We start from the raw sequence: 17,155 nt of genomic DNA on the forward strand, positions 1-17,155 counted from the left end.
GGGACCCTCTTCTGTTTTCGAATAGCCTCAATCAGAAGACCTAATGCTAGTTCATGCAATGCAATCAGCTGTGACTTATATGATAGTCCCCAAGAAAATGATTTTGACAGAAAGTCAGGAGAAGTTGGTTACTGAGCTTTTATATTCAACAGCTTCTGTAAAATATATAGACATTTTAGGCATGATTCAGGGTTAGGTGATTTTACCTCTGTCCGTTGGGATTGGCAGAGGACATTATGTCTGGCCCCCTGATGGACAGAAGACTCACCATATTTAGAGATCATGGCCTGCTCAGTGGAAATCTCTGCACCTCTGAAGGTACCTAAAGTTTGGTGAACAGTCGCCATCCATTGTGATGCCCACCCACCACTCATTTTGTTTTTCAAAAACAACTCCAAAAGTGGGAGCTTGTTTTTGAAAACCAAATAGATAATGACTCGCATCCAAGGAGTTATTTCCATGAAAGTGGGGGGTCATTATATTTTTTTCTGTTTGTCGACAGCAGGTAAAAAGGAACATTAGACAATCTACCCTAAATAGGGCAGGTAGTGTGATACTCTTACTCAGACAACCAGCACACCATCGAGTACGCTTTCTTTTGCTGGTGCCAACAGGAACTTGTTGACTGTCTGCTCAGTTTACAATAGAAACACACAAAAGGTGATGGGAGGCGTGCTTGCAAGTTGTCTAACAACTAGCAATCGCTCAGGATAGCATACCAACCCATCGTTCTCTTGCTCACCATGCCACCTCAGTTTGGACTCAGGCTTACGCAAATCAGTCTCTTGATGGGAACAGTCTTGCCCAAACTGCCAGGCCGGGTCCTCCCTGAACTGAAATACAAGCAACCCAGGACCAATTTCGCCCTAGTTATGGGCTCATCAGCCAGGTACACTTGGGGGGGTAGCTGAAATACACAAAATGTGTTGAGTAGTGCTTGCAATTTGTATGAAAACTGGCACTGGCTCGCGGTAGCTTCCCAACCCATCGTTTCCTCGCTCACAATGCCACCTCAGTTTGGACCCATCCATATGCAAATCAGTCTTCAAAGATCTCCTCATCGGAGCAGTCTAACCTGAACTGCCAAGCCAGGTCCTTCCTGAACCGGAACACAAGCAGCCCAGGACCAGTTTTGCCATAGTTATGGGCTTGATTCCAGTGACAGAGTGAGCATGGGACCCTCATCTGGTCATACCCATTTTGACTTAGAGTGGTACATGAACCACACACAGAAGGTTTTGGGAGTAGTGCATGCAATTTATCTAACCACTGACAATTGCTTGGGTAGCATCCCAACCCATCGATTTCTTGCTAACCCTGCCACCTCAGTTTGGACACAGGCATTTGCAACTCAGTTTTGACCCTGCTTCTCATGGGAATAGTCCAGCCCGAACTGGCAGGCCAGATCCTCCCTGGCCTGGAACATAAGCATCCCAGGACTAGTTTTGCCCTAGTTATGGGCTCATCAGCTGGGTTCAACTTGGTTCCAGTGACACAGGGAACACGGGATCCACATCTGGGCATACCCATGCCACTTAGGGCTGTACATGAAATACACACAAGGTGATGGAAGAAAGGCTTGCAATTATTGAGTAGTATGTGTATGTTGCAGGTACTAGGTGCAAGAGAATATGAGGGTTGTTAATAGCCTTACAGCTGAACACACAGACCAGATAGGAACTAACACTTATCTCCATGGAATCTGCATTCTCAAAGCAGAAGGTAGTTCCCTTATCAAATGTCCGCTTCACTTCCAAGTACACAAAGACCGGGTTATTTAGCGATACTCATAAGGTATATCATATCTACTGTCCGGTTGAATGCTGCATTTAAATGACATATTACTAAAGATTAGTTTAGGTCATGGCTGGAGTGCAGACCCGACTTCTCTGGTCTCTACTGAGTTTGGGCAAACTGCTAAGGCTGGAGGGGAGGTGCCAAGCTCGCGACCGAGATGGCTGCATAGACGCTCGGCTCCGTGAGCCTTCTCACCCCGCACATACATCCTGGCAACTATCCTGAGCCGTAATGGCAAATTTAAGTAGGCGAAGGACAACTTTCACTGACCGTTTGCTCCTGAGGCTTTTACGTGCGGCAGACCCGTGGAAATGTCCCTGACTGTTTTGCGGCCTTCACGGAGCTGGGACCGGGGTGTCGAGTGTGGAGAGTAGCCGGCCGCGACTGCGACAACAGCGGCCTCTGGTGGAGGTGAGGAGTCGGCCGGAGGGCACTGGAGATCTGATGGGCCGATGGCGACAGTGCTGACCCAGTCCATCTAGCAGAGTGCCTTGTGGGCTGTGCGGTGACGCAGGGTCGAGGGGAGTGCACGATGCTTGGCCCCCTTTCCAGTGTTGAGTCCGGGCATGACTCATGACTTCTCCCGGAATCGGCGGGCGGCTCTCAGGGAGCGGCGGGGATTTTGTTTAGCCTTTTGGTGGCCCTTCGATGGGAAGCCTGCCTTGACTTCCGAGGTCCTCGTGGTGAATCCTGTTGCGCCCTGATGTGGGGCCCGGTCCCGAGGTGAGGTGGAGAAGGACGAGGCCGGATCAACTAAGATGGCGGATGGCACCCTCTTGCGCAGACCACATCCAGGCAGAGAAGCTGCTGTGCGGGAGAGTCCTGGGGTCTGGCGACACGAGACAGAGCCCACGTCCAGAGATATACTGGCTGCGCTAACAACCCTGCATACGACCCTGATCCGGGACGCCCGGGATCTGGGAAGAAGGATGGCCGCCATTGTTGTCCCACCGCTCCACACGGACATAGTTCGATCTCAAGGAAGCGCCGATGTGCCCCGCCTCTGCGTCAGTGATAAGTGCTCCAGCTACGCCTATGTTCGTGGAGACGCTGGAAGACCCGGTTCATGAGATCGCTTTGGACAGATCGGTTGTACATGTGAGTGACTCGTCGGGGCACTTATCTATTCGGCGGCTGGGGAAACAACGTCGATCTATGGTTTGGGCTGCCCCGGCGGCATTTCAGCGCTTACCGGATGGTGTGACTCTCTTTCCCTGGCTGGTGAGACTGTGTTCGGACTGGAGGATGTTTTCGGGGTCGATACTGACACAGACGGATTTCCGCCATATATATTGGTGGCTGAAGTCCCATGGAGTAACAACACTGCCCGGTCCGCCCGGATCACTTGGACCCTCCACGCTGCTCTGTATGCCGATTGATAGGTGGACATATGTTGGTACTACTGATAGAAAAGGCCAGGGGGGTGAGACCGTCTAGGACATGGTGGAACTTATTGTTGGCTAACGGTGATTTGGCGGACACTCAGCGGGGATGTTATTGATTGTGCTATCGGTGATTAATGTTTTCCATGGCTATTCTGATCTTGCTTTTAGGATGTTTACTGTGCGCGGTGGTGGGGAGGGGGCCGGGTGGCCAGATCGATGGCCCTTCCCCACATTTTTCCTCTTTTTCTTTTTCTATATTTCGGGTCTCTTATTTAGGGCGACAGGCACGCTGCTGGGGGGGGATAGGCCGTAGCCTTCTGCAGGTGTGCAGGGTGGGGGGTAGAGGGATGGGGTTTGTTAATTTGTCCTTTCTTTGTTTCTATGGCCCTTTCTCTTTCTTCCTTCTTGGTGTCGTCGTTTTTCATGTTTCCTACAGTATGTTTCGTTTTGAGGGGTGGGGTGCAGCTTTGTTACGAAACGTGTTTGTTTTTACATTTATCCTGACTCGTATGCCTTACCCTCAATACTTTAAACGTATTTGCACTATTTGCGGATTTCCTGCCTCATGCTGCTATTGTAGGACCATGTATGACCGTATGGCATTGATTCTGAGTTTTTCTTTATTGTAAAATGAACCTTCTCGAATCCTGAATCTTGCACAGTACGCTTGAATACAAGTTATATCCTGGACACTTATTAGACCCCGATTTTCGGGCTGCTGTATTTTTTTTTTTACACTGCTTGCTGTACTTGCGACTTGACTAGCGGCCGGCCGGGGTTGTTGTAGGCCCATGCTTGTATTTCCTTGAAGTAACAATAAAGGTTCTAAAAAAAAAAACAAAAAAAAAACTGCTAAGGCTGCATATTTTACTTAATGAAATTTGGCCCCACAAATCATGACCGATTCCTGTAGAAGTGAAAGTTGATGTAATGGATTAGTACATTTGCTTAGATACCCAAGACTACGCAATTTGTTTTACCCTGATTGCAGCCTCCCCTCCATGGCCAAAAACAAAACTGCCATTCAAAATAGCCATGCCCAACCATCTGTTGTGAGACTTTAGTAGAGAAGCTGCTGTTGGATCCTTGTTGCAGCACCATGGAGCAATTGCCACTTTACCAGCATTGTGAGTCAAAAGAATAATGGTGCAGGGCATTGCTGTTCCCTCGCTGTAAGGCCACTACCCATGTAGAAGTGTGAGCGTGCCCAACTGAACAAAAACCATTAACAAAGAACCTTAAGAGGGGGTGCTTCTGCAGGCCCGGTGGACGATAGATAGTGCCTTCCCAGACTCAGCTGTTCACTGATTTGGGGGAACGAACCACAGGACCTTTCTCACCATAGTGGAAATAAAATGTGGTCTCCCTGACATGGTGAGCAATATTACTTCTGGGTGTCGTGATGTTATCACATGGCCCATCATAGGGACATTGTCGTCTTCTCTAAGTAAGCATGCTGCAAACTTTGCACTTTACTACACAAGTTTATTTCGCAAATGCCTCTTTTGACATTTTTACATAAGAACCTTGTTGCATTCTCATTATTTTGTTTGTGTTTTGCTATTACAATACTGCTGTGAGCGTGGTCTGGAGCATGGAATGTATCGATGCTCTGTATCTTGCTTTTCGTGTTCCAGATTCCACTACCCGCAGTTTAGCTGATCTTTGGTTGCTTCTAGACGTGCTGTGCCATGTACAACTAATTTTAATAAATATTTCTATTTACTTACGCTTGGATCTTCGTATTTTACATTGGCGACGATAGATTGAAGGTTTCTTCCTGCCACGTCGAATACTGGCACAGGTGCCGTGAAATCTTCTTGGACCCGCAGTGTTCCTCGTCTTCTGCTCTTCATAACGTCTGCTCCTTGCTGTCGCTCGGATTTGTGATTTTCCTGGAAATCTGGATTTTCTAGGAGTACAATATCCTTATTCTTCGATTTTTATCCTTTTTCAAGACTTTCAACGATGATATTTCGGTAAGTTACCAGTCTCCAGCTGATTGGACACCGGCTGTGACACGCTCCTTTGATTGTGACGTGTCTGCACAGTGGTCATAATCACTTACTGGGATTGGTTCTTTCTCATCTGGCTTCTAATTGGCTGTGCACAGTGTCATCACGTGATACGTGTTGACATCATCACGCTAGCAGCCATTTTGTGGAAAGCTCTCTTGAAGCAAACTAATTTTGTTTACTAAAGGGTGAGCTCTGGATTATTTACTTGTGCGATTTGCAGCGTTTATTTACGGTGAGCTCCGCTTTCATTATCCACCTTATTGAACTATTTCCACCTTCGTTTTCCATATATATACTTCTCGAGTGTTTTCCAGCGAACTTAGCTCCGTTTTTAATATTTATTTTGCGGAACTATTTCTACTTTCGTTTTCAACATGTACTTTGTCGAGTGATTTCCAGTGACCTCTACGATCTTGTGGAGAAGTTTACAAGGAAGCGAGTTTTGCTTATCAAATGTGTTTCTAACAGCTGTGTTTTCTTCTTTTTCAACGTTTTTAATGTATTATTTCCAGCAATTGTTATACTTGTTTTCCTATGACTTAAGGGAGAACTGACTTTTATTTCATTCATACTATTCATGCCATATGTGTTATTTGTTTTATCACTTACTATTGCATGGCGTTTATAGTCAGTAGTCTGATCTACACTTTATTTACTCTTGGACCTTAATTTGTTATATTTCAGATGTTCATATTTGTCAAAGTTTCAACTTTTGTTCAATTATTGTGCTTATAGTATTTCTCCGGCACACATTTCTTTTTATTTAAATCACTACCATGCAGTTTGATCCTCCATCAAAGTTTTTACAAGTAAAAGGTGAACCACCTATTCCTTGGACAAGGTGGAAGGAGGAGTTTTTCACCTATCTTAAAGCGATGGACGGTGAACGTATGTCTGCTGAAAGGAAAAAGAAAATGTTTCTACATTGTCTTGGATCGGAAGGACAACTAGTTTTTAAGACTCTTCCACCTGTTAGATCTGGTGGTGATTTTAGTGTGTACGATAAAGCTGTTGCTAGGATTGAAGGAAGATTTAAACCTACTACTAGTGTTACACTTAATAGGTTTACATTTTACACTAGAGCCCAAGATGAAAATGAGTTTTGACGAATTTCTTACTGCCCTTCGTGCTTTGTCTTTGCATTGTAACTTTGGGTTGATGACTGACGAAATGATCAGGGATCAAATCATTGTACATGTAAGGAGTAAAAAAGTTCAGGAGCAATTATGGATTCTAGGTGATCCCAATTTAGAAACAGCAATTAGTACTGCCAAGGCTTTAGAGCAATCCGATAAATGGATTAAGTCACTTGACAAGAATACTACTACTGTGACTTCTTCCAAAATTAGTAGTGAAGTTAGTACAATTAGTTCAAATGTACTTAACAATTCTTCCAATTACAGAGGAGATAGTATATCGAAACAATTTTATTGTTACAGGGGTGGTAATCCTGATCATATTGCTTCTTTTCCACAATATCCTGCATTTAGTAAGCACTGTAACAAATGTGGACGCTCTGGACCTTTTTCTATAATGTGCAGAAATATTGTCAAATCATTTCATGATCCTAGAAAATCCTCATTTACCTCTTTTAAAATTTCTAATGGTAAGGTGTCATTTATATCTGACGATGGGGGTAGTACGTCTAGCAGTGTTGACTCTAGAATTGTTGTTACAATCCAAGATTGTGGAGATATATTACAAACTGATAAGATACCTTCTCCTAAATGTTTAGTAAACATTTTAGGCAAAGTTTTTGAACTTATGACGGACTCAGGTTCTCCATGGACTATTATCACTCACAAATATTGCATTGAATCTTCTGGTGATCTTGTTGATACTAATACGTTGTGTGAACCTGATATTATTGCCTACAACTTTGATGGTTCTAAAATTGATTTCATTGGATTTAAAGAGGTACTTATCAATTTTAAAGGCAATTCAGCTGTCATCGAACTGTATGTAGCATACAAGGGAGTAAATGTGTTGGGTTGGCGGGATCAAGCCAAGCTGGGCATTATTTTGAATCCCAGGATGAAGGATCCGGTTTCTATATTGGCTGTATCTACCTACAGTGCTGATATCACTGCACCACCCACATCTAGTACTGACCTCACTGATCTATTCCCTACTGTGTTTTCTGATAAGTTAGGAAAACATAAAGGGTTCAGACACAGAATTGAAGTTAAACATAGTTCTGTCCCTGTCAAACAAAAGTTGAGAGGAGTCCCCATAAGTATTAGAAATGAACTTAAAGATATGCTGAACACTATGGTTAGAGAAGATATTGAGGAGGTAGAGACTTCGGAATGGGGTTCTCCCATTGTTTTGGCTCCTAAACAGTATAAAAGTATAAGATTATGTGTGGATTTAAGAGCATTGAACACTAATCTAGTTTCAGACTGTCATCCACTTCCCAATATCAACGAAATGGTGTGTATGTTGGATGGTGCGTGTGTGTTTTCTACCCTAGATCTGCATACCATCAGATCGAACTGACTGATGACTCTAAGCATTTTACAGCTTTAATCACTCCTCACAGTCTCTTTCAATTTAAAAGGATGCCTTTTGGTTTGGCTTCGGCCGCATCAGTGTTTCAGAGAGCCATGTACCATATTTTTAAAGATGTGGGCATGTACGTCAAGTGTTTTCAGGATGATAGCCTTGTGTTTTCAAAAAATGATAATGAGCACTTCACTCATCTTAAAGAGGTTTGCTCTAGACTAGGACAACATGGTTTAACTCTTAAAGCTAGCAAGTGCAAGTTTTTTTGTAAGTCTGTAGAGTATTTGGGTCATACGCTTTCAGGTGAAGGGGTTGTACCTAAGAAGGCGTTGGTTGATGCCATCATCAATGCTCCGGCCCCTGATGACAAAGAAAAACTTCTCTCGTTCGCAGGCTTATGCGAATATTACAGTAAATTCATACAAAATGTTGCTACTAGGATGGAACCCCTTAGAGAACTGACTAGGAAATCATCTGAATTTGTTTGGTCTGAAAGGCAAGATGCTGCTTTTAAGCAAATTAAAAATGATATCGTCAATGCTCCCACTCTGAAGTCATTTTGTCTTGACAAAAGATGTATTATTACTGTGGATGCAAGTCTTTAAGGTCTTGGAGGAGTACGAAGTCAGTGTTCTGGTAAAGAAGAGTGGTGTGTTGCATTTGCTTCCAGAACTTTGTCCTCTACGGAAAGGAGATATTCCGTAATTGAAAGGGAACTGTTAGCCTGTATTTGGGCATTTGAGCACTTTCGGAATTATGTTTGGGGAAATAGGTTCACACTCAGAACAGATCATAAACCGCTTGTTGGGGTTTTATCACCTGGTGGTGGTTGGAATTCTATGGCTCGTATTGCCCGGTTGACATCCCGTCTTCAAGAGTATGATTTTCAAATTGTATATGTACCTGGTAGAAGTAATGTTACTGCAGATTTTTTATCAAGGTTACCATGCCAGGAAGAAAATATTTCTACTATTGTGCAGGATGTTGATGTTATTGCCACCATACGCGATTGTGTGTCTCAAGAATTTATAACTCTATCTGAAAAAGAATGGTTTGAGGAGGTGAATAATGATGTTTTGTGTCAGAAGATTTCTGAATATGTCAAAAAAGGATGGCCTAAGGAAAGGTGCGCGTCTGCTGATATGTCTCCCTATTGTCATGTGAGCTCTGAAATTGAAGAATCTGGAGGTTTGTTGTTCAAAGGAGGTAAGATTATTCCTCCTGATTCTATGCCAAAAAAATGTTGTTACTGTCTCATCAGGGATACTTGGCAATGTCTTCCATCAAATGTCTTATTAGAGCGAAGTTTAGGTGGCCAGGGTTGGACAAGATGGTTGATAGGACTGTTAGGGAATGTTCGGAGTGTATAACGAGTGATAAAATGCTTCATGTGTCTTCAGCTCCTCTTAATCCTGTGTCATGGCCTAATACTTTAGTTATTATAGACTATCACTCCAAGTGGCCTGAAGTTAAGTTCAAAGCTAATGCCTCATCTCAAGTTATTATTTCATTTTTTAAGGAAGTTTTTGCTAGGGAGGGTTCTCCTGAAATTGTCACTGACAATGGGGTGCAGCTTGTTTCTGAAGAAATGAAGCAATTTTTCTCAATTGTAATAACAAACATATCACTACATCTTTATATGAACCCAGGGAAAATGGCCAGGTACAACGTTTTAATCGAGTCCTTAAGGACAGCATTCAGTCTTCTGTCTTACACTGTGAACAATGGTTAGATGTGGTGAGGAAGAAATTGTGGGTATATCGCATTACTCCTCATTCTGTCACTGGAGTAAGTCCTTTTATACTCCTGAAGGGTAGAGAGCCATCTTCAGATATTTGTCCATGGTGGATTAAAAAAATCAATATTACCAATGATAGTGTGGAGGTTAGTGATATTGCCAAACGCGCCCAAGAGAAACAGAATAAAATGAAGATGTTATTTGATTTAAAAAGGAACGTTAAACTTCCAAATTTTGTTTGTGGGGGAGTGGGTCAGGATTAAAAAACCTGGATTCTTAGTGAAAGGATTTTCCAAATTCTATCCTCCTATCAAGATTGTGAAAGTGTGTAAAAACAGTGTCATTACTCAAGATGGTAGAGTATGGAATATAAGGAGAGTTGCCAAGTGTAATTTTTCTAATGATGTGCACAAATTGGACACATTTGTTCCTCCTGTTCAATCCATAGCTTCCAGAGTTAAAAGTAATGTTAGACCTAAAAAATTACCTGGGAGATATTTGTGTTAGATTTTCTTATTTTTGTTAGGGGGTAAGATGTGTTGCATTCTCATTATTTTGTTGGTATTTTGCTATTACAATACTGCTGTGAGCGTGGTCTGGAGCATGCAATGCATCTATGCTCTGCATCTTGCGTTTCGTGTTCCAGATTCTAGTACCGGCAGTTTAGCTGATCTTCAGTTGCTTCTAGACATGCTGTGCCATGTTCAACTAATTTTAATAAATATTTCTATTTACCTACGCTTGGATCTTCGTATTTTACAAACCTACCACTGTTTTCACGCTTTGCAGGTTCCTGGGATTTAGTCTGAACACTGTGAACAAGGTGGAACAACAATGCCCCTTGTTGTTCTGTTCTGGTCAAGCCCTACCACCTAGACAAAACTTACAGATGCAGCTGTTGTTTGGGAATACGCATGTTTGTCTTATTGTAATACACAGATAGGTAGCACACACTTGAAGAGGGGCCTTTCCAGGGAGAAGAGCATGACAGCACCTATGATCTAGATCTACCATCTATAGACTGAGGTACAGGGTCTGCCGATAACGCCCAGAGATTCTCTAATATATAATCAAAATGCTTCTATACAACGGAAGGAAATCTAGCCTACGCTGTCTTTTACAATGATAGTTCCTTTTATGATTTACAGACTACTTGCTATGCTGACCATATTTGTGTTATGTATTTTCCACTTATTGTGGCACGTATACTGCATATTAGATCATGTCAGTTAAAATAAACATTTTAAACTTGTTTGTGTCTGTCAGATCTTATCGTGGACAAATACAAGAGTGTGAGTGAAAGGGTATGTCTTGCAACCGCGATTCCTGAGAGAGTTGGGAATGTTGTGTTCTGGGTGTCTAATCACTTGTTCCTCTGCGAGTGAGTAGGAGGGTAAGTGAGACACTATAGCTAGTCGGTCTTGGGCTCATGGGTAATAAGGTGATAGGATGACTCAGTCCCTATATACTAAGGTCCAATAATCCTACGCATAGTTCTGTGTTTGCGCAGAATCCCTGCAACAATGTCTCATCTCCCTCATGCTATGATTGCAGACAAGCAGAAGCAATTGAAGGATCCTTTGATAAAGTACCTTCTGGTTAGCCAAAGGACGGCTAAGAGGGGAATAATAAAAACTGTGAAAGCCACTCCAATCACCCATGAAGAGCAAATGGCCCAACCTCCAGGCTCCTTAAAAAAAAGTGATACCCTCGTTATGGAACTCAAAAAAGACATAACAGCATTGCTGCAAGAATTCACTAAGTCTCTCTGTGATTTAGACCACTCACTGCAGAAAGTAGAGATGTGTATTGAACATGTAGAAACAAACCTGGTGAACCACTTTTAGATGCATTTGTAGCTAGCAGGCATGGTGACTACATAGAAAGCCCAACAACAGCTGACGATTGACAAGTTGTAAGATGGAGAAATTCACAATTGCCTTGAGAGTTCTTAGTAAAGATGTTTCTAACACCAAATTTCCTAATACCATGTCTCTTTCGACAGATCCTTCAACTGCCAATGAAAAAAAAACATGATCCTGGACATAACCCGCAAGGGGGCTACTTGCTGCTGAATGAACTGCAGAAGAAAAGAAACCTGCAGCATCAGCAAACTGGCTGTGTGGAGCAAGACAGGACATGAGACACTGCCTGCCAAACTGACAACTGTACAACCCCATCAGGATGAGTGCTGTCAATATCAACCTGTGTGGGGATCAGCTTTTGTCAGCCAACCATCAAATATTCTTTCTCCTCAGTGATTACCACAAAATTAACTCGAATATACTAGAGAAGAAGTTGGGACTCTAGAGAGAGCCTCTGTAAAGTTAAAGACCCGTACATAAGGGATACTTTAGAATTATCTGTGTCTTATATTAAAAATATTTCACTGTTACGTTTTGGCCAGTACTTTGGAATTAAGTCACCTGACCATACATTTTATAATTTTAATCATTTTCTTTCTTTTTCTTCTAGTATTTTCTATTCTTTCTCCATATGACCTTTTTTTACACTCATTTTGATTGTCTTGTGTGAAAGGCTGTTTTGTTTTGTTTCGTATGCTGAATGCACCTTTAATAGAAGGTCTTCTTGGTGCACCAGATTGGGAAGAAATTAACCTCTGATGTCTTGACCAGAGTACACTACTATCAGGTTACAGAAAGGATGCTGGCAGCAGCTATGCAAGAAATTGAAAACTTGTACAAGGCTTATAAGTCTCCTTGTTACATGATGTGTATATGACCAACCTCACCTAACAACAGGACTTGAAGGAGGCTACAAGTCTCAGAAAGGAGAATATTCTATATTTATGGGATTACCCTTTCTATCGTATGTTTTGACAGTATGCACTCTTTTGTGAGAGCCCCTGGATAGGCTCGAAAGTCGATAGGCTTACACACTCTAATTAATCAAGACGCCTCTTTAGAAACGTCGTCCCTGAAGATGGATACTTAGTCAAGGAGAACTGTACATTCAAACTGGGAATGCAACATTTCTTGACATATAAAGGCGAGACAGAAGACACAAATACAGAGGCCAATTCTGCTCTGTAGAAATAACCACTTGTGCTGGAACCTACCGCCTAGGGACACTAAGTAAGAGTACTACTCATCTCCTTCCTTTAACTTTTATGTTCACATATTGAGTTTAATATACTTTGATATACATCTAGATGAGCTCCCCTACTCTCCCACATGAGTTACCGGTTTGATTCGGGGTCCTTCATCCCTGGTGTAGAATCATACCTGGTGACATTTGACTTGGAGGCCGCAGTTGTCCATTCCTGTGCTGAGTTGGTACCTCTCAGGCCTATCAGCACCGAGGGACCTATAGTTGAAAGCTCATTGTGGGTTGATGGCCATGGGTGGGATTATTGACATTCCGGAATATGGAAGGCAATCCATCATACTAACATATGATAACACTGATTAAGATCACTGCTGTACATGTTTATTGACTCAATTCAGCCAGCAAGGAGAGGATGATGTTAAAATGACTAACCCCTAATGAAATGGATATAGTAATGCTCCAAGAAATCCACTTAAAAGAAAGGGGAGGCATATACCACGTCAGATCATATTGGTTCCCTCTCAGTTTCCTATAATGCCCTAAACAAGACAAGGGGAGGTCACCATTTTATTTTTTAGATGTTAGTGATTATTTAAACTTGAGGTAGTATACCGAGATAGAGATAGGAAGGTGTTGGGGCTGAGGGCAATCCTTGCCTAGAGGCTAATAACTCTGTCCTTAATCTACACCTCTAAAGAGATCATAGTGCAGTTTTAGAGGTACTTTTCCCCCTAGTGTCTGATTTTACTGACAAGGTTTATTGCTAGGTGCAATTGTAATGCTGTCCTTGGTCTCAACAGAGTACTCTATCTGATAGAGACTTCTAGTGTAGCAGGGATTCCGTTCTACAGAACTGTGCATAGAGAATTGGAACCTCAGTGAATTAGGGTGTGCCAAAACTCACCTTAGTACCCAAAATCCCCTACCGAGCTAGCTACAGTGTCTCATTGGTCATTACAAACTCCCAATGCTTAGACAAACCAGAACATGAACTTAAAATACCTCAGTTCACGTGGAACACATGAACACTCTTTCGTTATACAATCATTTCAATCCAGAACGAGGAGTAAATGAGGACACGTACACATTTGAAATGTTTATTTACTAATGCAGTGTTCTCAAACGCAGTATCTTAGATAATACAAGCAAACATATTATGAGAAGCAAAGTTATCAGCATAGTTACTAGTCCATAGAATACAAAAGGTGACAACATGCTAAAATGCTGAAATGAATAGGGTTTAACAACACCTAATTCTCACCCTCCCTATCTACTATATTATATTATATCTAAGAAGGTCTCTTTGGGTTTTAGCAGGGCGGCCCCATACCTCGAGATCCTAGTGGTAAGGGATCACATCATCTTCCACCAGCTCTCTGCATGCAAAGCACCATCAAGTGTGTATTGTGCTCTGTGTGGAGCAATATAAAACGTGCCTAACCTCAGAAATTGGCTGTCGTTTGCATATATGTTATGTCTAGGAAGGTGCAAAGATCAGACCTCACAACAACACTGTCGAGTTATCCTTGAAGGCTTCAGCACTCACTGTACAGACACAGTTTACCAAGCAAAGCTGATATCGGAGCAATAACATTATTCTCGTGTAAATCAAAACGCTCTACTAGGCTGAAAGCTAAAACAACAATTATGTGTCGTGTGTAGAAGCAGCAAAAGGTAAAATGGCGTTTAAACATTTAATAAGCTCATGCTAACTTAACACAGCATATAGACAATGAGTAACTATATGACATCCCCCCATGATCCGTGCACGGTTAAGATAAGATAAGGCAAGGGGCACATCATGAAAGCAGAGTTCAAGAACGATCAGCCAAGTCAAATTTAGGAAAGCTAAAAATAATGCTTTCAGTAGCTCAAGAGAGAAATTGGTTCAACATGACAATTTTCTTACTCGTGGGTTGCAAAATTTTTTTCCCCATAATTACCCAAAAAAAATAACGAATAATGTATTGTCATTAAAGGCCATGAATGCCCTCAGGCCAGGACTGAATATGCAAAATAAGCAGCAACAGCCTCCAGCAGGAAGTCACTGTTATCATCCGAAAAAAGTTCAGCCATCCAATTTAATAGCGGTAAAGAACATACGTGCTCTTCAAGTACCGGAGCCTCTAGCAACATCAGAGGACAACTCGGTGGGTTCTCAATAAAGCTGTGTGCCAAGAAATCTTGCGCCGCTGCGAGTACATTCCAACGACCCATTTGTCCATGCATCGCTGCCAAGGCCATAATCCTTTCGTCAGAACAAAACAACTCATGAGCAACTAAGGGACTCATCAGTTGATTAAAATCCACGTCAGGAGATACCATCTTGCAGAGACACAAATCAAGGGCCCACTCGAAATCTCAGCTCAGGCAATGAAACACATGCTGGACACACGTGAAATAGGAAAATCGAAACGATAATCCATATGCTGCGCTTAAAGTGGCGAGCGGCAGCGTGCCATAGTATTCAAGCATCCTGTTGCTAAACAGTGCCAGCTGGGGCTGCGCGTCGTGTAACACAGGATGGGCATCCATTTCTAATAAAACAAAATATCACCAGAACGCCTGCCACCAGCGCCAGCAACACAGGAAATCCACCAAATAAGCTTGAAAATATCGAATGGAAGAAAGCAGGAATGACTCCAAATATCTTTTCAAATGAAGTCACAAGACCGCTGCTAACTATCTTAAAAAAGTGTGCGAGGCCAGAAGTGGAGGACGCGTTAAAGATTCAATGAATCAGTTCACTGAAATGCAATGGCAGGTCAGTATTTAATAACGCCTGCACCTCTGTGCGGGTGTTGGCTACGTGAAGGACAAATGTTTCACGAGCTGAACTCAGGGCCACTTCTTTTTGGGACAAAAGGGCTCTTATTCTACTTATTCCATTGAACTGTGCCGTCAAGGTTGGAATCCGCGGCCAGATGGAAACATCCGAATTCCCATGTGGAGGAGGATACAAAACATTTTTGCAGCAAACCACACGTTCAGACACTGTAACCACATAAGCAATACCTCTAATTAACCCACAACAATCCTCATTATTTAAAAGTAAATAACTGCCGTTTGCCAGTAATGTGAAAGTGGGGATGATTGCGGGAACAGGAGTACCTTTCAAAACACAGGCTAAATTTGGCCGTTCTTGGTTGCAAGAACCATGTAATTGGATATGTCTACATATTAAAGAGTGATCTGGTGTTTCTGTACACTCTTCACCTTTTAGATAAACTTCCCGCCCATCTTTAAGGCATCTGTAAGTAAAAGAAAGCGACCAGGCTTCATGGAGATATGAATTACCCAGTGGTTCGTATCGGCCTATCGCAATATATCGCATACAATTTGTAAATTTAAACAAAGCAAATGGTAATGTGATTAACCCGTGGATAAGCCACTTAGCTGCAGTGGCTTCTGCCACAGAGAACGGTAAAAACTCCAATCTTTCATTGTGTAACATGGAAAACGATGCATCTCTCATTGAAAGTAAGCGCTGCTTGTCCGTCAAATTAAAAGGGGCAAAGAGGGAGGAGACATTCATGTAATTCCAAGGCACTTTACCAGCCTTAAGCGTCTGCAGGGTCCATGCAAATTGCATAATAGAACGCAATTGATTTTGACCAAGGTATAACACAGACACTTCATTTTGCACAATATCAACAACAGAAGACACAATGTTATCCAACGTGTAAATGCGGGAAGAAAGCATGTTAATGCTATTATCTACAACTGCAAGCACCTTTTCTAAATTAGCTTGATCAATAGCTGTAAGGCGTTTAGCTGCCTCAATCTGTGATGTTTTCCAGATTTCATTATAAATCGCATATATCCACCTTTTCGATCTACCACTAGCCGGGCCTTTTATAAAATCATTTAAATCAACATCCTCAGTCAGCTTAGATAGGTGTAGTTTAACTGAAGCCAAGGTAGGATGTTTGAGCCAATTCTGACATAATTTGCCTACTGAATAAGTGGTGACAGAATGGTCAGATTCAAAACGGGGATCGGTTCTGACTTGTGTAAAGCCATCAGCTAAACCCAGAAAACGACGTTGACATGAATCAGCACTTCTGTGCCACATCAGCCAACCTTTCGGATCCAAACTGGATATGTTAAAGGACGAATTTAGCAATAGAGATTGCAATTCCCTAATGGAAAACTCCAACCAGTATATTCCTCTAAATCGGGGACGGAAGGAGTATTTAATTTTTTAGAAGTAGCCAATCCAAAGTATGTTGTTTGTGAAATGGTAGAGTTCAAAAACCACATATGATTTGGGATGAGACATGAACGGTGCAAAGCCTCAGTGCCTTGTACCTGCCAACTTTTAGAACCCCAAACAGATTTAAGGTCAATTGTTTCCTTCCACAACTCGTAGCCTCCAACAGCTAGCTGGTCTAGGAAGGACTTCGAGTACAATAACTTAGTATCGGTAAGTCTAACCTTAGACATGGATCTTCCCTTCATTTTAAAATAAAATGAAGCGGGATTGAACTGATTGAAATCAGTAAAATAAGTGTACTTTCTCAAAAAATTACTCGAACTGCCTCGTAAAGGAGCTGGGCAATGCTCCCACTGTGTATAATTTACAGCACTCCTTCTGGAATTAGTTTTATGTAAGTAATGGTTTCCAAAATGTTGGAAGCAAA

General features: G+C 42.2%; 1 long non-coding RNA gene and 1 pseudogene across 1 annotated transcript in view; one reads left to right on the forward strand and one right to left on the reverse strand.

Moving 5' to 3' along the window:
• Positions 1 to 11,838, forward strand: part of LOC144821533 (uncharacterized) — a 58,739-nt gene extending 46,901 nt beyond the window's left edge. The window contains exon 3 of the long non-coding RNA XR_013608376.1: positions 11,449 to 11,838. This is a non-coding gene — a long non-coding RNA (uncharacterized LOC144821533). The remainder of the gene's footprint in view (positions 1 to 11,448) is intronic.
• Positions 11,839 to 14,994: 3,156 nt separating this feature from the next.
• LOC144821683 (uncharacterized) lies at positions 14,995 to 16,104 on the reverse strand (annotated as a pseudogene).
• Positions 16,105 to 17,155: the final 1,051 nt, after the last annotated feature.

The sequence above is a fragment of the Lissotriton helveticus genome, chromosome 2_2, assembly GCF_964261635.1.
Source record: "Lissotriton helveticus chromosome 2_2, aLisHel1.1, whole genome shotgun sequence".
In the NCBI taxonomy this organism is placed as follows: domain Eukaryota; kingdom Metazoa; phylum Chordata; class Amphibia; order Caudata; family Salamandridae; genus Lissotriton; species Lissotriton helveticus.